Raw genomic sequence first — 26,222 nt, 5'->3', positions numbered from 1 at the left:
TCATTATTCTCCTTTTAATTTACATATCAACTTTAAAATCTAGAGTACTTAGTGATCAACATGTGTTTAATCACAAACTTTTTCTTTTTTAAATTTTGTATTGAATATATTTGACATTTAACACTGTAAATTTAAGTGTCACATTAATTTGAAATATTTTCTAATTAGTGGTTTTGGTGTTTTTGGATATATACCCAGAAGTGGAATTCCTAGATCATTTGGGAGATCTATTTTTAATTTTTATTATAAATGAAATCATCACTAAGTGGGGAAGGTGCTATAATTTTTTATAATTATAACAACATATTTACTTGAATCTTTTCTAAATACATCTAAAGCCATCATGGCTTATTTCTTCCTGATCTACCCCTCCTGAAAAACCTCCAAAGTATCTTTATTCTTTACCTCAATATTTAAGTGTTATGAATTTCTATAATGTTGATACATATTTTACATTGTCAATATTGCTGCTAAGTTATTAGCTAGAGAAGGGAATATATTTATACTTCTGTATATATCATAATACTAAGCATTCTGCTGAATAAACTAGAATAGAGGGAGGATATAGGTGGTAAACACTGTCATTACATGAGTTCTCAATACTGCATATTTTTTCATAGTTAATTTTCACATCAATCTGATGAAGTAGGTACAATAATATCCAACTGACAAATGTGGAATCTGATACCTGAAGTGGCCACATGATTTTTCAAAGATGGCTCAGTTAATCAGTGGGAGGAATGGAAATCAAATTCACTTTACTTTGACCAAAATGTGACTTTTCCATTACATGAGGCTGAATCTAGACTTTTATTATATGAGTAATTGTTTATATATGCTACTTATTATATGTTTCATGGATATATTTTTATAACTTTCCCTTGACTTTGCATTCATTAAAGAGGAGTAATATATATAATACACTCTTATATTCTGTTCCTTATGGAGAATCAGTATGGCTTCTGGCCATAGCAAGCAGAAGTTTTAAGTCATAATTTACTAAAAAGCATCAAAATAAGGTTTGCATGTTAAAACCTAGAGTGAAAAAAGTTAACAATTCCATGCATAATAGGACTTCAGACATGATTCAGTATGACATGAGCTATGTAACTGGCAAACATACATGATTCACTTTAGTTGTGAGTCAATGTAAAAATTAGAAATCATCATCAAGATAGAAACTAAAAACATTAATTCACTCTATCAAAGAAATGTGTCATATCTTCATGGGAGAATTTGTTCCTTGCAATTACTTTGGAAATTTATTTTAAAATTTGTGTTCTATTTAAATGGACTTCATAAAGTTAAATTACATGAAGTGAAGCAAATTCCATTAAAATAGCAAAGTGTATTTCACAGCGCAGGCAGTAAACTATTCTAAAGAAGATGTAGTGTTTCATAATTGTAAATTTGATCAATTACATATAAAAAGTTTAGGTCACCAAAAACATAGAAAGTCATAAAACTTAAAAAGTAAGGGAATGTTAGGACTTAAAAGTTGTGTGCAAAAGATTTTTGGAAACAAAAACTGTTTAAATTATTATGAGATTTTGATGAAAATTAGCATGTTACATACTGTGATTTTTTAAAAATCTTGAAGTTATGGGGAAAAGAACTCAAGAGAAATGCGGAACTATCAAAAATAAAAAAGCAAGTCTTTCCCTTGGAAATGGGCAACTAAATATGGTTCCTTTATAAAAGAAATCAAAGCCCATTAATATATGCTTAAAAAGGATTTTAAAGTATTTTTCTCCCAAAATATACCAGATCCAGAACAAGGTTTTTCACATGTTAAAAAGTAAGATTCAGTTAGATTTAGAGGAACACAGAGAAAGTTTTATTTGTTGGTTGCGTGCATGTGCACATGTGACAAGACTTTATTTTAAATTGTTCTAATGAGCTTATTTTATAAGCAACGTATTTAGTGCTATTATGTATGCTCATCTCCTGAGCTTTAGATAAAGTTGACGAAATATGGAGGAAAACCGTACCTTGCAAACTACAAAACACTGCTGAGAAAAGTTGAAGATGAACTAAAGAAACTGGGAGGTATATCATGCTCCTGGATCAGACAACTAAGTAGTATTAAGATGTCAATTCTTCTCAAGCTATTCTATAGAGTCCAGTCAAAATTCAAGTACACTTTTTTTTAGTAGAAACTGACAAGCTGATTCCAAATTTTATTAAAAAAATGAAAGGATCCATAAGTTTCCAAAACAATGTTGGTAAAGGAAATTCAAAGTTGTTGTTGAATTTACACTACCTGATTTTTAGATTTATTTTAAAGTAATAATAGTGTGGTATGGTCATCAAAGATAGATAATGAAACAGAAAATGGAGTCTAAAAATAAACCGATTCACTTACGGTCAGTTGGTTTTCAAAAAAGCTATAAAAGCCATTTAAAGGGAAAAAGTCTCTTAAAAATGTTACAGGAACAAGTCAATATACATATGAAAAGAACCCCAATATTATATCCCATCATGTAAAATAATTAACTCAAAATTAATCACAGACCTCAAGATAAAAGCCAGGAAAATTATAAAATTTCTTAAAGCAGAGATGAAAATCTTTGAGACTTTGGATTAGGTAAAGATATGACAGCAAAAGCATAAGTTGTTTTAAAAATTATAATGCTTTATCAACTTTAACAATATCTACTCTCTGAAAGATACTGTTAAGAAAACAAAGAGTCTAAATTGGGAAAATATATATCTGATACAGTTCTTGTATACAGGATATATGTTAAAAAAAACTTTCAAAGTGCAAAAACCAAAAAAAATAAGCAAAATATTTGAACACATACTTTATCAAAGTAGATATGCTAATCACAAACACCCACTTGAAAAAATGTTAGAACATCTTTGGTCATTGGTGAAATGCAAATTAAGCCACAATGAGATACCTCTATATACCTTTTAGAATGTGTACAATTAAGACAAAATACAATGGTGAGCATATGGAGCAAATAAACTCTCAAACACTACTACTAGGCATGTAAAATGATACAACCAATTTTTAAAACAGTTTGGCAACTTTTTTTAAGTTAAACATATATCTGGCATATAACCTAGTCATTCCACTCCTAGCTATATGTCTAAAAATAAATGAAAGCATACGTTCCTACAAAGACTTGTACATGAATGTTAATAACATTATTTGTAAGAGCCAAAACCTGGAAATAACACAAATGTCCATCAGTAAGTGAGTCATAAATGAGTTACAGTACATCCATAAAAGGCACTATTATTCTGTAATAAATAGAATTAACTAAAGATGCATGCAGCTACATGGATGATTCTCAAAATAATAATGCAGAGTGAAAAGGCACAAAAAAAGTTATATAATGTCAGTTCACATTTATGTAAAATTAAGGAAAATACAAACTAATCTGTAATAGCAGAAAGATGATCCATGGTTGTCTTGAGTGAGCTGAGTGGCATGGAGGGATTACAAAAAAAACAGAAGGAAATTTTGTAGTAACAGATATGTTCTTATCTTGATAAAAGTGATGGCTTCATGAGATTATTTCTATGTCAAAACTTAATAAATTGTGTGTTTATATATGTGCAATTTATTGTATGTATACCTCAATAAAGGGGAAAAGTAGTCAGAGAGGCAAAAAGCATGTTGCTGCACTTGTTTATATATATTCATTTTACACAAAAAAGGGCAGAATATGTAAAATCTCCCACTCATCTGACTTTTCCCTCTACTAAATAAATAAAAATAAATATTTCCTCTTCCTCATGCTTTTCCATTTCTGCTATTCATCCGATATCAAAATGCATGTGAAAAACAAAATGGTAAATTCTACAATATGGAGCAAACCCACAGGTAAGAAGTCTTCTAATTACAATATCAAAAAGGTATAGATAGAAATTATAAGTATCTCAATACCTCTGCTCTAGTTTGTTCTCTTAGCTTCCTTTCTCTTCCTAGATAAAAGGATGCAAGAACTTGAAACAAAACCTCCTGCTCCTATGAGATACAAATTCTAATCAAAAATGGAAAGAAAAAAAGTTGGCACTTTAAATACTGCAGACCAATTCTGTAAACAGAGCACAGCTATAACTTGTGAACTGTAGCATGGACCAACTACTCCACAAGACTTTTAAATGTGGAAAACATACATGGGCTGAATAATGTCTTTTCACTCCCCAAGCATCATGGTTCAAGCTTTCTTCTTTACTAAAATGCAAACTACATTTTATAAGTAGATTTCTATAGGGGAAGCTAGAGTACAGGACAGGTAACCTAAATGGCATCACAGTCATCTGCTTAATATTTGCAAAGGCTGTACTATCTGTCATAAAATCAACACATTCTCTTAAGGACATTTTAAAAGCTAAGCTTCACTTTTTTACAAAGTATATGCAGTATTGATTTACATCACTAATGTTTTTGAACTCTACAACTATAGTATCAGTAAAGATACACATACAATTTTTCATTTTGATAATAAAGTTTCCCTAAGGCAATAGAGTTCAGAAATAAAGACAGTTGTAGAAAGCCCCTTCTTCTCTTTTCCACTGGCTACATTCCTTTTCTAAGCAAGTCAGGTATCCCTTGAAGTAAGAAAAGCAGCACAAATTCATAAACTGAGCATGGCATTATAGAAAATAAAACAGTGAGAAACGCGTAACTGCTCAGTAGTGCGCCCTGATCTTGCCGCATCATGGCACTGCATTTGTAAGGCACAGTGTGGTTAAGTTGACGCTGATTATTGCTAGAGGGAATTCTATACATTTCAGCCTCCTCAGACTCCACCAGACCATGTAAAGAGCTACAGAGATCAAAATCTCAGATATATCCATTACACATTTGTGGCATACCCACTGTATGCTGTGACACTGGGAAGCTCTGTGCCAGAGGATGTTTATGTTCATACATCACAAGGAAAATTGGTATGAAAAGAAATATTGAATTGTCCATATCCTGCATTTTAGGGTAAGTTCAAATTTAGTACAATTTGTTCTCTTAAGGCTTTCCTGAACACTTGTGATTCATATTATACTGTTTCTTCCAAAAGACCGCATATTTAAAAGAATTATATTTCTGGAAAGGCATGATGAATTTTAAAATGTTCTAATCTGAATGCATTGTTTCCTACTACATATTTTATCAGAAACTTATGTTTTGTGACTAAGGTCAAGACCCCTAATAATTCAATGGTTACCATGGCAATCGTTTAATTTAAATATTTTATATAAAAGACCTAGCATCACTGTATATCTTTAAAGTAGTTGTAGTCAATTAAACAAGATAGCATATAACTAATACCATGAAATCATGTATAAGATTTATGTGACTCTATAATCCCTCTTATTTTTTTATAAATTTATTTATTTATTTATTTATTTATTTATTTTTGGCTGCATTGGGTTTTCATTGCTGCACGCTGGCTTTTCTCTATTTGCAGCGAGCGGGGGTGTGGTATGCGGGCTTCTCATTGTGGTGGCTTCTCCTGTTGTGGAGCATGGGCTGTAGGTGCATGGGCTTCAGTAGTTGTGGCACATGGGCTCAGTAGTTGTGGCGCACGGGCTTAGCTGCTCTGCAGCACGTGGGATCTTCCCGGACCAGGGCTTGAACTCATGTCTCCTGTGTTGGCAGGCAGATTCTTAACCATCACGCCACCAGGAAAGCCCTCTCTTATTTTTAATATTAGAAATTCAATAGGTCTTCTGTTTTGGGGGGCAAAAAGTAACAGTGATGATATTTACCCTTTTGCCTGAATATACATATATGTATATATACACAAAAGTTTTCAAAATATATGACATCAGTGATTCCAGAGAAATGTTAAATAAATAAAAGAATCTCTTTGATTGTCCCAGCTTAGTGCCTGAAGAGCATATCAATGGTCATAGCATAGGGAAGAAAAAACCATATAGGGAAAAGGCAGAGCTCAGTTGGGCAGTTGGATCTAGAAGTCTGGAGAGGCCATGGCAGCTAGAATTCATTGGTGGAGTACTAAACACAGGAAAGGTGCATAGATAGAGAAACTACTCTAGAAATCTACAGAGGATCAGCACACACATGTGAGAAAATTACCTAACACCCGGGAAAGAACTACCTAAAAGTATTCAAGGAACAAAATCCCTAGTCAGTATGGAAAACTCATAATTCAGGAGACAAAAGGAGAGAATTCAGAAGATTTTTGCTTCAGAATTGAAATAAAATTAGCCCTAAATAAGCCACTCCCCTATCCCCACGTGACAAAATTTAAGCAAATCCCAGAAGGATCAAAATGTTTCCAGGTAACTTAACTGCATGCCATAACAGAGCCCAAATATATTTATAGGAATACAAAAATACATAGCACCTAAGAACTCCACCGTCTAGCATCCAATAAAAATATCTCCAGGCGTGCAAGGAAGCATCAAACTATAACCCATAATACAAGGAAAAAATCAATAAAATCAGCCCAATTTATAAATTGAACTTCATCCAAATTAAGAACTTCTAAAAACATGGCTATAAAATGAAAAACAAGATAAAGACTATGAAAAACAAGATAAAGACTGTTAAAAACAGTTGCAAGTGGTATATCTGATAAACGACTTCCAACTATAATATATAAAACTCTCAAAGCACGGTAACACAAATTAAAACTGGGCGAAATATTTAAACCCATATTTCACCAAAGTAGATACCGAATCACAAACACCCAAATGAAAAGATGCTCAGTATAATTAGTAATTAAGAAAGCATGGCTTAAACTACAATGAGATAATAGTCTGCACCCATTAGAATAACTAATATTTTTTTAAAGTGTTCAGTCTAAGTGCTAGTGAGAACTTGAAGTAACTGGAATTCTCAAATATTGTGGAATAAAAACGGTAAAACCACATTGTAAAATATTTTGACAGTTTCTTAAAAAGTGAAACATACAACTTATATATATCTAGCAATTCCACTTTAAGGTATTTACTCAGGAGAAATGAAAGCATCTGTTCACACAGACTTGTATATGAAGGTTTATAGCACCTCTATTTATAAATACCAAAAACTAGAAATAATCCAAATGTCCAATAAAGGTACATGAACATATTCTGATATATGCATATAATGAAATACTATTTCCCTATAAAAAAGGAATTGGCTATTGTATACAAAACAGTGTGGACGAATCACAAAATTATTATGAGACAAAGCAGTAAAATAAACCAAAGAAAGCACATACTCTACGATTCCATTTACATAAAATTCTAGAAATTCTCTTATAGTGACAAAACACATATCAATAGTTGTCTGGGCACGGAGAAGTGTAGAAATGGATTAAAAGGAGTGATTACAAAAGGGCACAAGAGAACTTTTGGGTTGCGGTATTTCCTTACCTTAATTGTGGTGATTGTTTCACAGGTGTATAAATATAACAAAACTTAAAATGTACACTTTGCATGAGTGCTGTTATTGTGTGTCAATTAAACTTCAAACATCTCTTCAAAACATTTTCTGATCCAACAATTGAAAACATTTATCGCAGGAGTTTGAATATTACTGTTTTAAAAATTGCATTAAAATAAAAATCTTAATTTCTTCCATACCTTCTCTAATTTCTTACCGGAGTGATGAGTGATATACCTTGTTGATGAACTTCAGAGAAGAAATTCTCATGCCAGGATCACAGCTCCTTCTCGGTTCTCTTTTCTCAGATCTGCTTCACTGAGAGAGTATTCATTCTGGTCTTCCCTCTTCTGTGCAGCCAGAGACCTGGACTGTTTTCTAAAAAACATTTGCATTTAAAATACATGAATAACCCATATTATTTGCAAAAAAAAACCTTTGCCTTCATTTATTTACTTAACAAATACTTGGGGGGAGCTTACTGTGTGCCAGACATTGTCCCAGGCACCATGAAAAGTAGTCAACAAGAGATCCTTGGTTTTTATCCCTCATGAATCTGACAGTGTAGTGCAAGTGTGGTTGGCTGAATTATTGGATCCAGTACGTTACAGTCCTTGTTTCTACATCCTTTTCCCCCTTCTATTATCCTTAAAAAGAAACAGTAACCCTGCAAGCTTGTCACTTCTTAGTTACCCCCACTAGATCCTCCATTTTTACTCTTGCATTGGTGTTTGCTGGTAATAGAACAGTTGTTCTTAAACTTCAGCATGAAACCAGTTCACCTGAAGGGCTTGTTAAACACGTTTGATGGCATCCATACCTAGTGTTTTGATTCAGCTAACCTGGGGTGAAGCACAAGAATTTGCAGTTCTAACAAGTTCTGAGATGAAACTAATGCTGCCAATCATGAAACCACAGCTTGAGAACCGTTGTGTTAGGTGCTAATAGGAATTTAAGGAAAAGCTGACTTATGGAAAAAAGACTTACACCTCTGTTAGAATTGGTCCTATGTTGACTAGAAATGGCGAGAGTGGGCATCCTTGCCTTGTTCCTAATCTTAGGGCTTTCAGTTTTTCACTATTGAGTATGATGTTAGTTGTGGCTTGTCATATATGACCTTTTTTATGTTGAACAAGTTTCCTTCTATTTCTAGCTTTTTTTTAAATTGAGATGTAATTGACATATGTCATTAGTTTCAGTTGTATAACATAATTCCTTATTTGTAAATATTGCAATATGATCACCACAATAAGTCTAGTTAATGTCCATTACCACACATAGTTACAAATTGTGTGATAAGAACCTTTAAGATTAACTCTTTTATCAACTTTCAAATACACAATAAAGTATTAATAACTTTAGTCACCATGCTATGCGTTACATCCCCATGACTTATGTTGGGCTGCACCCCACAGGCCTACAAAGCCTGTGCTTGCCCAGCCTCAAGACCAAAGAAAGAGCCCGGCGTCAGCTACAGAGACATCAATGGTTTAATGAATGGGGACAGATCTTACATGTCTGAAGCAAGGTCCAGGAGTGACCACCATGTGCGTGTGCCGCAGACAGCAGGCAGGACGTGGTAGTGGTATTTGCTGGGGGTGCGGGGAGGTGGGAGATTACCAGTTACAGGGGAATTGACATCAGGTGGGCTCATTAGTTACCAGGGAAACCAGTGGAGGGGCAAGCTCCTCACTGCCCCTTTGATGAGAACAGTCACTAGCTGGGGCCTGGGGCAAGTATGCAGGAAGGTCAGTCATGTGAGTAGCATGTAGGTGAAGCAGGCACTGGTCGAACAGGGGATGTACAGAGAGCAAGACAACAGCCACCTTGAGTGGCCTGACCATACAACTTATTTATTTTCTAACTGGAAGTTTGTACCTTTTGACCCCACATTTCACCCAACCCACCCCCGCCTATGGCAACCACCAATCTGTTCTCTGTATCTATGAGTTTGGTTTTTTCTTTTTTTTTTTTTTTGGTTCTGTTTTTAGATTCCTCATATAAGAATAATGAAATCATACATTATTTGATTTCTTTTGTCTGGCTTATTTTACTTAGCATAATGCTCAAGTTTCTCCATGTTATTGCAAAAGGCAAGATTTCCTTCTTTTTTATGGTGATTAAGATTCCATTGTATAAATATATACCACATTTTCTTTATCCATTTATCCTTCAATGGACTGTTTCCATATCTTGGCTATTGTAAATAATGCTGCAATGGACATGGGGGTGCATATACTTTTCAAGTTAGTGTTTTCATTTTCATTGGATCAATACCCAGAATTAAACTGGCGAATCATATGGTAGTTCTATTTTTAGTTTTTTGAGGAGCCCTCCCCCCTACTATTTTCCTTAGTGGCTTACACCAATTTGCATTCCCACCAACACCTCACAGTTTCCATATCCCTGCACATCCTCTCCAGCATTTGTTAGGGTTTTTTTTGTCTTTCTGATAATAGCCATTCTAATGGGTGTGAGGTGCTACCTCATTGTGGTTTTGATTTGTAGTTCACTGATGATTGGTGATGCTGAACACCTTTTCATGTAGCTGTTGGCCATCTGTATGCATTCTTTGAAAAAAAAAATCTATTCAAATTCTCTACTCAGTTTTTAATCAACTTGTTTTTCTGTGTGGGTTTTTTTTTTTTTTTTTTTTTTTTTTTGCTATTGAGTTGTATGAGTTATTTCCATATTTTGGATGTTAACCATTTGTTATATATTCCTATCAGAAGTCTCTTCAGGAAAATCTAGGATTTTACTATCAAGTGCTCAAAGTACTTCCACCTTCTACCCACTACCTAATTCAAAGCCATGTCCACATTTTCTGTTACTTCTGATAGCAGCACCCCACTTTCCAGTACCAAAATCTTTATTAGTTTCCAGACAGACATTAGGGCTGTCATGAGAAAGTGTCACAAACTGGGTATCTTAAAGCAACAGAAATGTATTCTCTTGTAGTCTTGAAGGCTAGCAGTTCAAAATCATGGTGTTAACAGAGCCATGTTTTCTCCTCCTGAAACTCTGGACAGAGTCTTTTCTTACCACTTCTTAGCCTCCAGTGGTGGCCACAACCCTTGTTGTTCCTTAGCTTGTAGCTGTATCATGACAATTTGTGCTTCTGTTATCACATGGTATTCTCCCTGAGTCTCTGAATCCAAATTTCTCTCTACTTATTAGGATACCAGTCGTACTGAGTTGGGGCTCAGCCTAATGACCTCTTGGTAAGTTTACTGCATCTACAAATATCCTGTTTATAAACAAGGTCACATTCCCAGGTACCAGGGGTTAGGACTTAAACATATATTTTGGGGGACACAATTCAACCCATAACTGAGACCAAGCCAATCCCAGAAACCAAAGTGAGTCCAGCATTCCAGCCATCTCACTAGGTAATACATATGAGTGATTTTATAATCAAGTCTTTTCTTTCCTTTTTCTTTTCCCACCTCCAGTAAGGATTTGTTCGTACTATAACTTATGTGTCCTTTACCTTTTGCTAGAGACACAATTCTTTTTCCCCTGGACTTTGTTAATATCCCTTTCATTCAACAAGAAAGAATTACCAGGTTGACTTTCTTCCCAGGATTTATATTCATATATTGATTTCTTTCTGCATGGCTCAAAGCAGAAAGAAATAACATTCCAGAGAAACCGTTGAATGATAGTTCACAAGAGGGAAAAGGGAAGCCCCTTATGTAGGACTGGGGTACATTCTGAATACATTGGGAGACAGTCTAAGAGAAATAGGATCGATTTTGCATTGGTTGCAATTTCTGAGTTAAGAGAAGTGGGGATAAAGTAAGGGTTGAATACAATAATGTGATGAAGGTATTTAGCAACTGGGTAACACCAGTAATAGATGGGTATAGAAATGTAGGTCTGGGACCATCATTAATAAGAAAGCAGTCATCATTTAAAGACGGGGTTGTTTTAGCATTCTCCAGCTGAAACATGTCTTGCCTTCAGGAAAAACAATGTTTCCTGTTAACTTCCCAGCTGGCTTTATCTGTGTCTGTCCTCCCAAACTGAAAATTGCTGGGCTGCTTTTCTCCTTTTCAGTCCAAGTTGCTTTTTCTCTTTTTAAGTCTGGAGTGTTCTTTGCTCTTTCATGACTAAAATTCTATGTGGTGTGGATTGTTGCCAAGTATCCTCACTTAGTGTTGTCTAAAGATCACTGCAATTGTCAGTTTCTTCATAAATCCTGCTCCTTAAAAGCTATGTTTTCATGGAGGACATTTTGTTTTTAATCTCTTCTGCCTTTTGCTGTTGCTTTTGGTTGATTTGGGGAGAAGAGTGAGTTAAGCAATGTCATACTTCCCCATACATTTGTTTAACATCTTTATTGGAGTATAATTCCTTTACAATGGTGTGTTAGTTTCTGCTGCATAACAAAGTGAATCAGCTATATGTATGCATATCACCATATACCTTCCCTCTTCCGTCTCCCTCCCACCATCCCTATCCCACCTCTCGAGGGGGACACAAAGCGGTGAGCTGATCTCCCTGGGCTATGTGGCTGCTTCCCACTAGCTATCTATTTTACATTTGGTAATGTATATATGTCCATGCCACCCTCACTTCATACAAGCTTACCCTTCCCCCTCCCGTATCCTCAAGTCCATTCTCTATGTCTGCGTCTTTATTCCTGTCCGGCCACTAGGTTCATCAGAATCTTTTTTTTTTTTTTTTTTTTTTTTTTATATTCCATATATATCTGTTAGCATACAGTATTTGTTTTTCTCTTTCGAGTTACTTCACTCTGTATGACAGTCACCAGGTCCATCTATGTCACTACAAATAACTCAATTTCATTTCTTTTTATGCCTGAGTAATTCCATTGGATATATGTGCCACGTCTTCTTTATCCATTCATCTGTTGATGGACACTTAGCTTGCTTCCATGTCCTGGCTATTGTAAATAGAGCTGCAATGAACATTATGCTACATGACTCTTTTTGAATTATGGTTTTCTCAGGGGTATATGCCCAGTAGTAGGATTGCTGGCTCATATGGTAGTTCTACTTTTAGGTTTTGAGGAACTTCCATACTATTCTCCATAGTGGATGTATCAACTTACAATCCCACCACCAGTTCAAGAGGGTTCCCCCTTTTTTCCACACCCTCTCCAGCATCGACTGTTTGTAGATTTTTTGATGATGGCCATTCGGACGAGTGTGAGGTGATGCCTCATTGTAGTTTTGATTTGCATTTCTCTAATGATTAGTGATGCTGAGCATCCTTTCATGTGTTTGTTGGAAGTCTGTATATCTTCTTTGGAGAAATATCTATTTAGTTCTTCTGCCCATTTTTGGATTGGGTTGTTTGTTTTTATGAGATTGAGCTGCATGAGCTGCTTTTATATTTTGAAGATAAATCCTCTGTCAGTTGCTTCATTTGGAAATACTTTCTCCTATTCTGAGGGTTCTCTTTTCATCTTGTTTATGGTTTCCTTTACTGTGCAAAAGCTTTTAACTTTCATTAGGTCCCATTTGTTTATTTTTGCTTTTATTTCCATTTTTCTAGGAGGTGGGTCAAAAAGGATCTTGCTGTGATTTATGTCATAGAGTGATCTATGTTTTCCTCTAAGAGTTTGATAGTGTCTGGCTTTACATTTAGGTCTTTAATTCATTTTGAGCTTATTTTTGTGTATGGTGTTAGGGAGTGTTCTAATTTCATTCTTTTACATGTACCTGTCCAGTTTTCCCAGCACCATTTACTGAAGAGGCTGTCTTTTCTCCACTGTATATTCTTGCCTCCTTTATCAAAGATAAGGTGACCGTATGTGTGTGGGTTTATCACTGGGCTTTCTATCCTGTTCCATTGATCTATATTTCTGTTTTTGTGCCAGTACCATACTGTCTTGATTACTGTAGCTTTCTAGCATAGTCTGAAGTCCGGGAGCCTGATTCCTCCAGCTCCATTTTTCTTTCTGAAGATTGCTTTGGCTATTCGGGGTCTTTTCTGTTTCCATACAAATTGTGAAATTTTTCGTTCTAGTTCTGTGAAAAAAGCCATTGGTAGTTTGATAGGGATTGCACTGAATTTGTAGACTTCTTTGTGTAGTATAGTCATTTTCACAATGTTGATTCTTCCAATCCAAGAACATGGTATATCTCTCCATCTGTTTGTATCATCTTTAATTTCTTTCATCAGTTTCTTATAGTTTCCTGCATACAGGTCTTTTGTCTCCTTAGGTAGGTTTATTCCTAGGTATCTTATGCTTATGTTGCAGTGGTAAATGGGAGTGTTTCCTTAATTTATCCTTCAGATTTTTCATCATTAGTGTATAGGAATGCAAGAGATTTCTGTGCATTAATTTTGTATCTTGCTACTTTACAAAATTCGTTGATTACCTCTAGTAGTTTTCTGATTGCATCTTTAGGATTCACTATGTATAGTATCATGTCATCTGCAAACAGGGACATCTTTACTTCTTTTCTAATTTGGATTCCTTTTATTTATTTTTCTTCTCTGATTGCTGTGGCTAAAACTTCCAAAACTATGTTGAATAATAGTGGTGAGTGTAGGCAACCTTCTCTTGTTCCTGATCTTAGTGGAAATGGTTTCAGTTTTTCACCTTTGAGAATGATGTTGGCTGTGGGTTTGTCATATATGGCCTTTATTATGTTGAGGAAAGTTCCCTCTATGCCTACTTTCTGGAGGGTTTTTATCATTAATGGGTGTTGAATTTTGTTGAAAGCTTTTTCTGCCTCTATTGAGATGATCACATGGTTTTCTCCTTCACTTGGTTAATATGGTGTATCACATTGATTGATTTGCATATATTGAACAATCCTTGCATTCCTGGGATAAACCCCACTTGATCATGGTGCATGATCCTTTTAATGTGCTGTTGGACTCTGTTTGCTAGTATTTTGTTGAGGGTGTTTTAACCCATGGTTATCAGTGATACTGGCCTACAGTCTTCTTTTTTTGTGGCATCTTTTTCTGGTTTTGGTATCAGGGTGATGGTGGCCTTGTGGAATGTGTTTGGGAGTGTTCCTCCTTCTGCTATATTTTGGAAGAGTTTGAGAAGGATAGGCGTTAGCTCTTCTCTAAATGTTTGATAGAATTCACCTATGAAACCATCTGGTCCTGGGCTTTTGTTTGTTGGAAGATTTTTAATCACAGTTTCAATTCCAGTGCTTGTGACTGGTCTGTTTATATTTTCTGTTTCTTCCTGGTTAAGTTTTGGAAGGTTGTGCTTTTCTAAACATTTATCCATTTCTTCCAGGTTGCCCATTTTATTGGCATATGGTTGCTTGTAGTAATCTCTCATGATCTTTTGTATTTCTGCAGTGTTAGTACCAGTGGGTAAGATTGGTTCAGTGGTTGTGTAGGCTTCCTGGTGGAGGGGACTGGTGCTTGTGTTCTAGTGGATGAGACTAGATCTTGTCTTTCTGATGGGCAGGATCGCATCTGGTGGTGTGTTTTGGGGTATCTGTGACCTTATTATTTTAGGCAGCCTCTCTGCTAATGGATGGGCTTGTGTTCCTGTCTTGCTAGTTGTTTGGTATAGGGTGTCCAGCACTGTAGCTTGCTGGTTTTTGAATTGACCTGGGTCTTAGCATTGAGATAGAGATCTCTGTGAAAGCTTTCACTATTTAATATTACGTGGAACCAGGAGGTCTCTGGTGGACCAATGTCCTGAACTCAGCTCTCCCACCTCAGAGGCTCAGGCCGGACACCTGGCCAGAGCACCAAGACACTGTCAGCCACTCAGAAGAAAACGGAGGAAAGAGGGGAAAGATGGCGGAAGAGTAAGACGCGGAAATTACCTTCCTCCCCACAGATACATCAGAAATACATCTACACGTGGAGCAACTCCTACAGAACACCTACTGAACGCTGGCAGAAGACCTCAGACCTCCCAAAAGGCAAAAAACTCCCCACATACCTTGGCAGGACAAAAGAAAAAAGAATAAACAGAGAAAAAAGGATAGGGACGGCACCTGCACCAGTGGGAGAGAGCTGTGAAGGAGGAAAGGTTTCCACACACTAGAAGCCCCTTCGCGGGCGGAGACTGCGGGTGGCAGAGGGGGGAAGCTTCGGAGCCACGGAGAGCGCAGCTGCAAGGGTGCAGAGGGCAAAGCGGAGAGATTCCCGCACAGAGGATCGGTGCCGACAGGCACTCACCGAGAGGCTAGTCTGCTCACCCATGGGGGCAGGCGAGGCTGGGAGCTGAGTCTTGGGCTTCGGTTGGAGCACAGGGAGAGGACTGGGTTTGGCGGCGTGAACACAGCCTGCAGGGGTTAGTGCACCACGGCTAGCCAGGAGGGCGTCTGAGGAAAAGTCTGAACCTGCCGAAGAGGCAAGAGACTTTTTCTTCCCTCTTTGTTTCCTGGTGCACGAGGAGAAGGGATTAAGAGCGCTGCTTAAAGGAGCTCCAGAGAAAGGCACGAGCTATGAGTGGACCCCAGAGACGGGCATGAGACGCTAAGGCTGCTGCTGCAGCCACCAAGAAGCCTGTGTGCGAGCACCGGTCACTATACACACTACCTCTCCCAGGAGCCTGTGCAGCCCGCCACTGCCAGAGTCACGGGATCCAGGGACAACTTCCCCGGGAGAATGCATGGCGCGCCTCAGGCTGGTGCAATGTCACACTGGCCTCTGCCACCACAGGCTAACCCCGCACTCTGTACCCCTTCCTTCCACCGGCCTGAGTGAGCCAGAGCCCCCGAATCAGCAGCTCCTTTAACCCCGTCCTGTCTGAGTGAATAACACACAGCCTCCCGGCGACCTACACGCAGAGGCGGGGCCAAATCCAAAGTTGAGTCCTGGGAGCTGTGCGAAAAAAGAATAGAAAGGGAAATCTCCGCCAGCAGCCTCAGGAGCAATGGATTAAATCTCCACAATCAACTTGCTGTACCTGCATCTGTGGAATACCTGAATAGACAATGAATCATCCCAAATTGAGGAAGTGGACTTTGAGAGCAAAATTTATTATTTTTTCCCCTTTTCCTCTTTTTGTGAGTGTGTATGTGTATGCTTCTGTGTGAGATTTTGTACGCATAGCTTTGCTTTCACCATTTGTCCTAGGGTTCTATACGTCTGTTTTTTTGTTGTTGTTGTTTTGGGTTTTTTTTTACTTAAAAAAATTTTTTATTAGTAATTATTTTTATTTTAATAACATTATTTTATTTTATCTTACTTTATTTTATTTTATTTTATATTCTTTCTTTCTTTCTTTCTTTCTACATTTTCGCCCTTTTATTCTGAGCCATGTGGATGAAAGGCTCTTGGTGCTGCAGCCAGGAGTCAGTGCTGTGCCTCTGAAGTGGCAGAGCCAGTTTCAGGACACTGGTCCACAAGAGACCTCCCAGCTCCACGTAATATCAAATGGCAAAAATCTCCCAGAGATATCCATCTCAACACCAACACCCAGCTTCACTCAACAACCAGCAAGCTACAGTGCTGGACACCCTATGCCAAACAACTAGCAAGACAGGAACACAACCCCACCCATTAGCAGAGAGGCTGCCTAAAATCATAATAAGTCCACAAACACCTCAAAACACACCACCAGACGTGGACCTGCCCACCAGAAAGACAAGATCCAGCCTCATCCATCACAACACAGGCACTAGGCCCCTCCACCAGGAAGCCTACTCAACACACTGAACCAAGTTTAGCCACTATGGAGAGACACCAAACACAATGGGAACTACGAACCTGAAGCCTGCAAAAAGGAGACCCCAAACACAGTAAGATAAGCAAAATGAGAAGACAGAAAAACACACAGCAGGTGAAAGATCAAGAGAAAAACCCACCAAACCTAACAAATGCAGAGGAAATAGGCAGTCTACCTGAAAAAGAATTCAGAATAATGATAGTAAAGATGATCCAAAATCTTGGAAATAGAATAGACAAAATGTAAGAAACATTTAACAAGGACCTAGAAGAACTAACGATGAAACAAGCAACAATGAACAACACAATAAATAAAATTAAAAATACTCTAGAAATGATCAATAGCAGAATAACTGAGGCAGAAGAACAGATAAGTGACCTGGAAGATAAAATAGTGGAAATAACTACTGCAGAGCAGAATAAAGAAAAAAGAATGAAAAGAACAGAGGACAGTCTCAGAGACCTCTGGGACAACATTAAATGCACCAACATTCGAATTATAGGGGTTCCAGAGAAGAAGAGAAAAAGAAAGGGACTGAGAAAATATTGAAGAGATTATAGCTGAAAAATTCCATAATATGGGAAAGGAAATAGTTAATCAAGTCCAGGAAGCACAGAGAATCCCATGCAGGATAAATCCAAGGAGAAACATGTCAAGAAACATATTAAGCAAACTGTCAAAAATTAATACAAAGAAAACATATTAAAAGCAGCAAAATAAAAAACAAAAATAACACACAAGGGAATCCCCATAAGGTTAACAGCTGATCTTTCCACAGAAACTCTGAAATCCAGAAGGGACTGGCAGGACATATTTAAAGTGATGAAGGAGAAAAAACTACAATCAAGATTACTCGAACCAGCAAGTATTTCATTCAGATTTGATGGAGAAATTAAAAACTTTACAGACAAGCAAAAGCTGAGAGAGTTCAGCACCACCAAACCAGCTTTACAACAAATGCTAAAGGATCTTCTCTAGGAAAGAATCACAAGAGAAGGAAAAGACTTGCAATAACAAACCCAAAACAACTGACAAAATGGGAATAGGAACATACATATCAATAATTACCTTAAATGTAAATGGATTAAATGCTCCCACCAAAAGACACAGACTGGCTGAATGGATACAAAAACAAGACCCATATATATGCTGTCTACAAGAGACCCACTTCAGACCTAGAGACACATACAGACTGAAAGTGAGGGGATGGAAAAATATATTCCATGCAAAGGGAAACCAAAAGAAAGCTGAAGTAGCAATTCTCATATAAGACACAATAGACTTTAAAATAAAGACTATTAGAAGAGACAAAGGAGGACACTACATAATGATCAACGGATCAATCCAAAAAGAAGATAAAACAATTGTAAATATTTATGCACCCAACATAGGAGCACCTCAATACATAAGGCAAATACTAACAGCCATAAAAGGGGAAATCGACAGTAATACATTCATAGTAGGGGACTTTAACACCCCACTTTCACCAATGGACAGATCATCCAAAATGAAAATAAATAAGGAAACACAAGCTTTAAATGATACATTAAACAAGATGGACTTAATTGATATTTATAGGGCATTCCATCCAAAAACAACAGAATACACATTTTTCTCAAGTGTTCATGGAACATTCTCCAGGATAGATCATATCTTGGGTCACAAATCAAGCCTTGGTAAATTTAAGAAAATTGAAATTGTATCAAATATCTTTTCCGACCACAATGCTATGAGACTCGATATCAATTACAGGAAAAGATCTGTAAAAAATACAAACACATGGAGGCTAAACAATACACTACTTAATAACAAAGTGATCACTGAAGGAATCAAAGAGGAAATTTAAAAATACCTAGAAACAAATGACAATGGAGACACGACGACCCAAAACCTATGGGATGCAGAAAAAGCAGTTCTAAGAGGGAAGTTTATAGCAATACAATCCTACCTTAAGAAACAGGAAAGATCTCGAATAAACAATCTAAACTTGCACCTAAAGAAATTAGAGAAAGAAGAACAAAGATCCCCAAAGTTAGCAGAAGGAAAGAAATCATAAAGATCAGATCAGAAGTAAATGAAAAAGAAATGAAGGAAATGATAGCAAAGATCAATAAAACTAAAAGCTGGTTCTTTGAGAAATAAACAAAATTGATAAACCATTGGCCAGACTCATCAAGAAAAAAAGGGAGAAGACTCAAATCAATAGAATTAGAAATGAAAAAGCAGAAGTAACAGCTGACACTGCAGACATACAAAAGATCATGAGAGATTACTACAAGCAACTCTATGCCAATAAAATGGACAACCTGGAAGAAATGCACAAATTCTTAGAAATGCATAACCTGCCAAGACTGAGTCAGGAAGAAATAGAACATATGAACAGACCAATCACAAGCACTGAAATTGAAACTGTGATTAAAAATCTTCCAACAAGCAAAAGCCCATGACCAGATGGCTTCACAGGCCAATTCTATCAAACATTTAGAGAAGAGCTAACACCTATCCTTCTCAAACTCTTCCAAAATATAGCAGAGGGAGGAACACTCCCAAACTCATTCTACGAGGCCACCATCACCCTGAAACCAAAACCAGACATGGATGTCACAAAGAAAGAAAACTACAGGCCAATATCACTGATGAACATAGATGCAAAAATCCTCAACAAAACACTAGCAAACAGAATCCAAAAGCACATTAAGAGGATCATACACAATGATCAAGTGTGATTTATTCCAGGAGTGCAAGGATTCTTCAATATACGCAAATCAATCAATGTGATACACCATATTAACAAATTGAAGGAGAAAAACCGTATGGTCATCTCATTAGATGCAGAGAAAGCTTCCGACAAAATTCAATGCCCATTTATGATGAAAACCCTCCAGAAAGGAGGCATAGAGGGAACTTTCCTCAAAACAATAATGGCCATAGATGACAAACCCACAGCCAACATCGTCCTCAATGGTGAAAAACTGAAACCATTTCCTCTAAGATCAAGAACAAGACAAGGTTGCCCACTCTCACCACTATTATTCAACATAGTTTTGGAAGTTTTAGCCACAGGAATCAGAGAAGAAAAGGAAATAAAAGGAACCCAAATCAGAAAAGAAGTAAAGCTGTCACTGTTTGCAGATGACATGATACTATACATAGAGAATCCTAAAGATGCTACCAGAAAACTACTAGAGCTAATCAATGAATTTGGTAAGGTAGCAGGATACAAAATTAATGCACAGGGCTTCCCTGGTGGCGCAGTGGTTGAGAGTCTGCCTGCCGATGCAGGGGACGCGGGTTCGTGCCCCGGTCCGGGAAGATCCCACATGCCACGGAGCGGCTGGGCCCGTGAGCCATGGCCGCTGAGCCTGCGCGTCCAGAGCCTGTGCTCCTCAGTGGGAGAGGCCACAACAGTGAGAGGCCTGTGTACCGCAAAAAAAAAAAAAAAAAAAAAAAAAATTAATGCACAGAAGTCTCTGGCATTCCTATACACTAATGATGAAAAATCTGAAAGTGAAATCAAGAGAACACTCCCATTTACCACTGCAACAAAAAGAATAAAATATCTAGGAATAAACCTACCTAAGGAGACAAAAGACCTGTATGCAGAGAATTATAAGACACTGATGAAAGAAATTAAAGATGATACAAATAGATGGAGAGATACAACATGTTCTTGGATTGGAAGAATCAACATTGTGAAAATGACTCTACTACCTAAAGCAATCTACAGATTCAATGCCATCCCTGTAAAACTACCACTGGCATTTTTCACAGATCTAGGACAAAAAATTTCACAATTTGTATGGAAACACAAAAGACCCCAAATAGCCAAAGCAATCTTGAGAACAAAAAACGGAGCTGGAGGAATCAGGCTCCCTGACTTCACACTGTACTACAAAGCTACAGTAATCAAGACAGCATGGTACTGGCACAAAAACAGAAATATAGATCAATGGAACAGGATAGAAAGCACAGAGATAAACCAATGCACATATGGTCCCCTTATCTTTGATACAGGAGGCAGGAATGTACAGTGGAGAAAGGACAGCCTCTTCAATAAGTGGTGCTGGGAAAACTGGACAGGGGCATGTAAAAGTATGAGATTAGAACACTACCTAACACCATACACAAAAATAAGCTCAAAATGGATTAAAGACCTTAATGTAAGGCCAGAAACTATCAAACTCTTAGAGGAAAACATATGCAGAACACTCCATGACATAAATCACAGCAAGATCCTTTTTGACCCACGTCCTAGAGAAATGGAAATAAAAATAAACAAATGGGACCTAATGAAACTTAAAAGCTTTTGCACAGCAAAGGAAACCATAAACAAGACCAAAAGACAACCCTCAGAATGAGAGAAAATATCTGCAAATGAAGCAACTGACAAAGGATTAATCTCCAAAATTTACAAGCAGCTCATGCAGCTCAATACCAAAAAACAAACAACTCAATCCAAAAATGGGCAGAAGAGCTAAATAGATATTTCTCCAAAGAAGATATACAGACTGCCAACAAACACATGAAAGAATGCTCAACATCATTAATCATTAGAGAAATGCAAATCAAAACTACAATGAGATGTCATCTCACACAGTTCAGAATGGTCATCATCAAAAAATCTAGAAACAATAAATGCTGGAAAGGGTGTCGAGAAAAGGGAACACTCTTGCACTGCTGGTGTGAATATGAATTGGTACAGCCACTATGGAGGACAGTATGGAGGTTCCTTAAAAAACTAAAAATAGAACTACCATATGACCCAGCAATCCCACTACTTGGCATATACCCTGAGAAAACCATAACTCAAAGAGAGTCATGTACCAAAATGTTCATTGCAGCTCTATTTACAATAGCCAGGAGATGGAAACAACCTAATTGTCCATCATCAGATAAATGGATAAAGAAGATGTGGCGTATATATACAATGGAATATTACTCAGCCATAAAAAGAAATGAAATTGAGTTATTTGTAGTGAGGTGCATGGATCTAGAGTCTGTCATACAGAGTGAAGTAAGTCAGAAAGAGGAAGACAAATACCGTATGCTAACACGTATATATGGGATTTAAGGGAAAAAATGTCATGAAGAACCTAGGGGTAAAACAGGAATAAAGACACAGACCTACTTGAGAATGGACTTGACGATATGGGGAGGGGGAAGGGTAAGCTGTGACAAAGCGAGAGAGAGGCATGGACATATATACACTACCAAACGTAAGGTAGATAGCTTGTGGGAAGCAGCCACATAGCACAGGGAGATCAGCTCGGTGCTTTGTGACCAACTGGAGGGGTGGGATAGGGAGGGTGGGAGGGAGGGAGATGCAAGAGGGAAGGGATATGGGAACAGATGTATATGTATAACTGATTCACTTTGTTATAAAGCGGAATCTAATACACCATTGTGAAGCAATTATATTCCAATAAAGTTGTAAAAAAAAAAAAAGAAATTTAATAAAAAAAAGAGAAAGAGCAACCAAACCAAATCCAAATCCACCAATGATAACAAGTGCTTAAAAGTATACAAAAAAAAAAAAAAAAAAAGGACAGGGCTTCCCTAGTGGTTCAGTGGTTAAGAATCCGCCTGCCAGTACAGGGGACACGGGTTTGAGCCCTCGTCTGGGAAGATCCCACATGCCCCAGAACATGCACCAGAACCACTGAGCCTGCACTCTAGATCCCGTGAGCTACAACTACTGAACCTGCATACCTAGAGCCCATGCTCCACAACAAGAGAAGCCACTGCAATGAGAAGTCCACACACCACAACGAAGAGTAGCCCGCCCCTCACCGCAACTAACAAAAACCTGCGTGCAGCAACAAAGACTCAATGCAGGGGAAAAAAAAAAAAAAAAAAAAAAAACAGTCCAGGAGGACTACTAATTGTCCAGAACTTTCAGGATGAACTTATTGGTTCTTACCCAAATCCTGTGTGTTTAACACACAGAAAAAACACAGGCACATTTATTATTATTCTTATTAAGCAAGAAAAGAACAACTATTTGTCACACCAGACATCATAATCACTCTTATTAAAGCTGATCTTCAAGCTTGCCCCTTGTCATGTGTGCTTGAAGATGAAGAAATTCAGCCTTCAATTTTCCTAATGGTTTAACATGAAGTCACACCTCAAATTCTTATCTCAGACAGATATATGATTGGATGTGTGGATGTGTGTGTATGAGTTGATTTCATTCTAATAAATTGGTGAATGGATGTGAATATACTCCCAGAGTGATATATAAGATATTTTTTATCATCATTGTTGGACAGGAGGCACTGTTTGTTATTGGTGAAGATACAACATTAGTCATATAGTTTCCACACTCAAAGGCTTTAAAATGCAATATTGATATTGGAGTAAAGCAACTATATAAATAACTATAATTCAAAGCAGAAGATAAAGTCTTCTATAGATAACTGTAAACAAAGGGGAAAAAATGCCAGGAGCATGAGAAATAGCTTCATGAAAAATCTTCACTGGATGCTTTGATCCACACAGTAATCTTACCAGATACACAGAAGGGAGGTGACTATTATGCTCACTTTATAAATGCTCTGAGCATCTATTTTTTTAGTCCACATTCATCCAGCCAAGGGGTAGTAGAATCATTTTTGTAACTTAAGTCATCAAAATTCAAATGTAGAAGAAACTATGTATTCTACTTTCGAGTGCCACCCTCTATTTCTAATCAGCTAACTGACTTAAGCTAAATCATTTTTTTAAATATCCTATGGTTATTGTATCCTCTGGTATAAAAGCTGATATTTTTATATCGATGGTCCTAAGTCAGTTATCAAGTCTGTTAGAGTTGTAACTTTGTCATATACCAAAATAAATTTAGAAGTTTCCATTTGTAAATTACAGGGGAAGCAAATAGAAAGTGTAAATTTCCACAAAGAAAATATGAAATACACTATTTTGAAGGTAATCTATGACTCAGAGAAATATACCCAAATAAATAATTTTGGAAAACTGATATTAGATAAATAATAGTGTGGAAAAGAATCCAATAATGGGCAAGTGGCCATTGTTTTGCTTTTTCTTCTTTTAATTTAGTGGTTTATTTGGAATTCCTTATTCCAGTTTCTTGTAAAAAGAATCGGGTGCTGTTGTTTCATTCTTCACCATGCGTGGGTGATTATGGAGGAGGATGGCTGTCTGTCAAAAGCAGATGATGCCCACGGAATGTCTGAAAATATAAAACTGCTTATTGGAAAATGATTGCTTGGGTTTATCTGTCATGCACAGACTGCCTGGTTGACAGACACTGAAATCTGAGTGAGACAGTTGTGTTGACATGTAGTACTGAAAACAACCCTTTAATTCTTAATTAGCTGTAGTAAATGAATTTTCTTAATTCTTCAAAGTAGGCACTTGAAAATTAATCACTGACATATAAAACTGCATATATTCAATGTTATTCCATTATCAGCAAATAAAGCAATTATTATTCACCTTGTTACATTTTCAAATATTATAAAACTGCATGTGTGCTTAACTGATTGTAATATTTTAAAATTCCAAACTGTTAACACTTCCTTTCATTATTCATTTATGCATACAGATGTTATTTATATTTTTAAAAAATCTAGCCATAATAGGCTAGCACTATTGTGGTAAAATTATATCTATTGACAAAAATTCTTAATAATCAATCAAATGTAAATCTTACACTTGTACAGGAAGATGAATGAACATGATAAACATATTATCTGACTAAACTCCATGCAGAATTTATAGGACTACCAAAATTCTCTTTGTGATTCAAATAGTATATGAAATGAATGGACAGAGATGAAGTAATTAGTAGTAGTAGTAATATACTCTCCCTGTATCCTTGTTAAAAATGGAATTTTAGAAAAATTAATAAATACAATGACTAGCTGAAAGTAATTCTGAGTTGCTGAATTCCCACAATCTATACCAAAGTTTTTATTCCCATTCTTTTTATAAGTTGTACACTTTTGTTAGGAAAAAGAACTCAATATTTTAGGGAAATTCATATAGGCATGCTGATTATTTTCACTTTTGGAACTATATGAAATTGAAGTCTAATTAGTATATAGCAGCTATCTGTGCCAGTATTTCCCAGGCAGGATAAATATTTACATCCTTGAATTCTCCTTTCACCTACCAGTCTACTAAAATGTCTAAGAATATTAGCGAAGATTGGTGAAGGATTTGTATTAATTATGCATTAATCACCTTAGCCATTCAACTTGTTGAAAAGATTCACAGGACTACAACAGCTTATTCTCTGGGAAGAGCTCTAGTACAAGTACAAGATACAGTACAACAATAGCAAGAAAGGCATATGCATTGAAAGAAATCTAAGGTCACAGATACAGGCCACTCTCTCCTCTCTCACCTGAGCCTTATAAAATATATTTTTATCTCCTCCAGTTTGGAAGCACCACCTATATGTATATCAAGTGCCCTGAGAGAAGGAAGTCCAAAATCTGCTCAGCTCTGGGGGAGAAGAGTCTCATAGTGAGCTGATCATCTAGGCATATTCTAGGCATATTCCAGCTATGTGACCATCTATGATGTGTTTTCCAACATCAAAAATCAATTCTCTAATTCACCAACACCAACTGGCTGTCCAAGAATTCAATTCAATTCCAAGACTAGCTATCCAGAGTCAGCCCAGACCCTACAGGTTAAGGGCACAGTCCCACAAGACTGCCCTGAGACAGCAGCTGCAAATGGGGTACAAGGCTACCTGCACTTCTGCCTGGCTGACTACAAATTGGAAGGTTAGCATGATCCCCCCTCATTCAGGTTCAATAATTTGGTAGAAAAATTCACAGAAGTTGGGAAAGTGCTATATTTACTATTACAGATATATTTTAAAGGATACACCTCAGAAACAGCCAAATGGAAGAGATGCATATTACAAGGTATGGGGGCAGGGATAGTACAGCTTGTCCATGCCCTCTTTATGCATGTTCCCCTGGGAGTGTGTTGATGTGTTCACTAACCTGGAAACTCTCCAAATCTTATTGTTTAGGAGTCTTTATAACCCAATCTCCAGACCTCTCCCTTCCTTAGAAGCCAGGGGGTGGGGGAGCTGAAAGGTTCAACCCTCTAATCACATGATATGTTCTTTTGGTGACTAGCCCCCATCCTGAAGCTATCTCAGAGGCCCCTCAGCCACGAGAGTCATATCATTAGTATACAAAAGACACTCTTATTACTCAGAAAATTGTTTTGGGTAGTAATATTACTTCTTCTAATACA

This window comes from Hyperoodon ampullatus, assembly GCF_949752795.1.
Source record: "Hyperoodon ampullatus genome assembly, chromosome: 4".
In the NCBI taxonomy this organism is placed as follows: domain Eukaryota; kingdom Metazoa; phylum Chordata; class Mammalia; order Artiodactyla; family Ziphiidae; genus Hyperoodon; species Hyperoodon ampullatus.
This window is presented reverse-complemented; position numbering follows the sequence as displayed.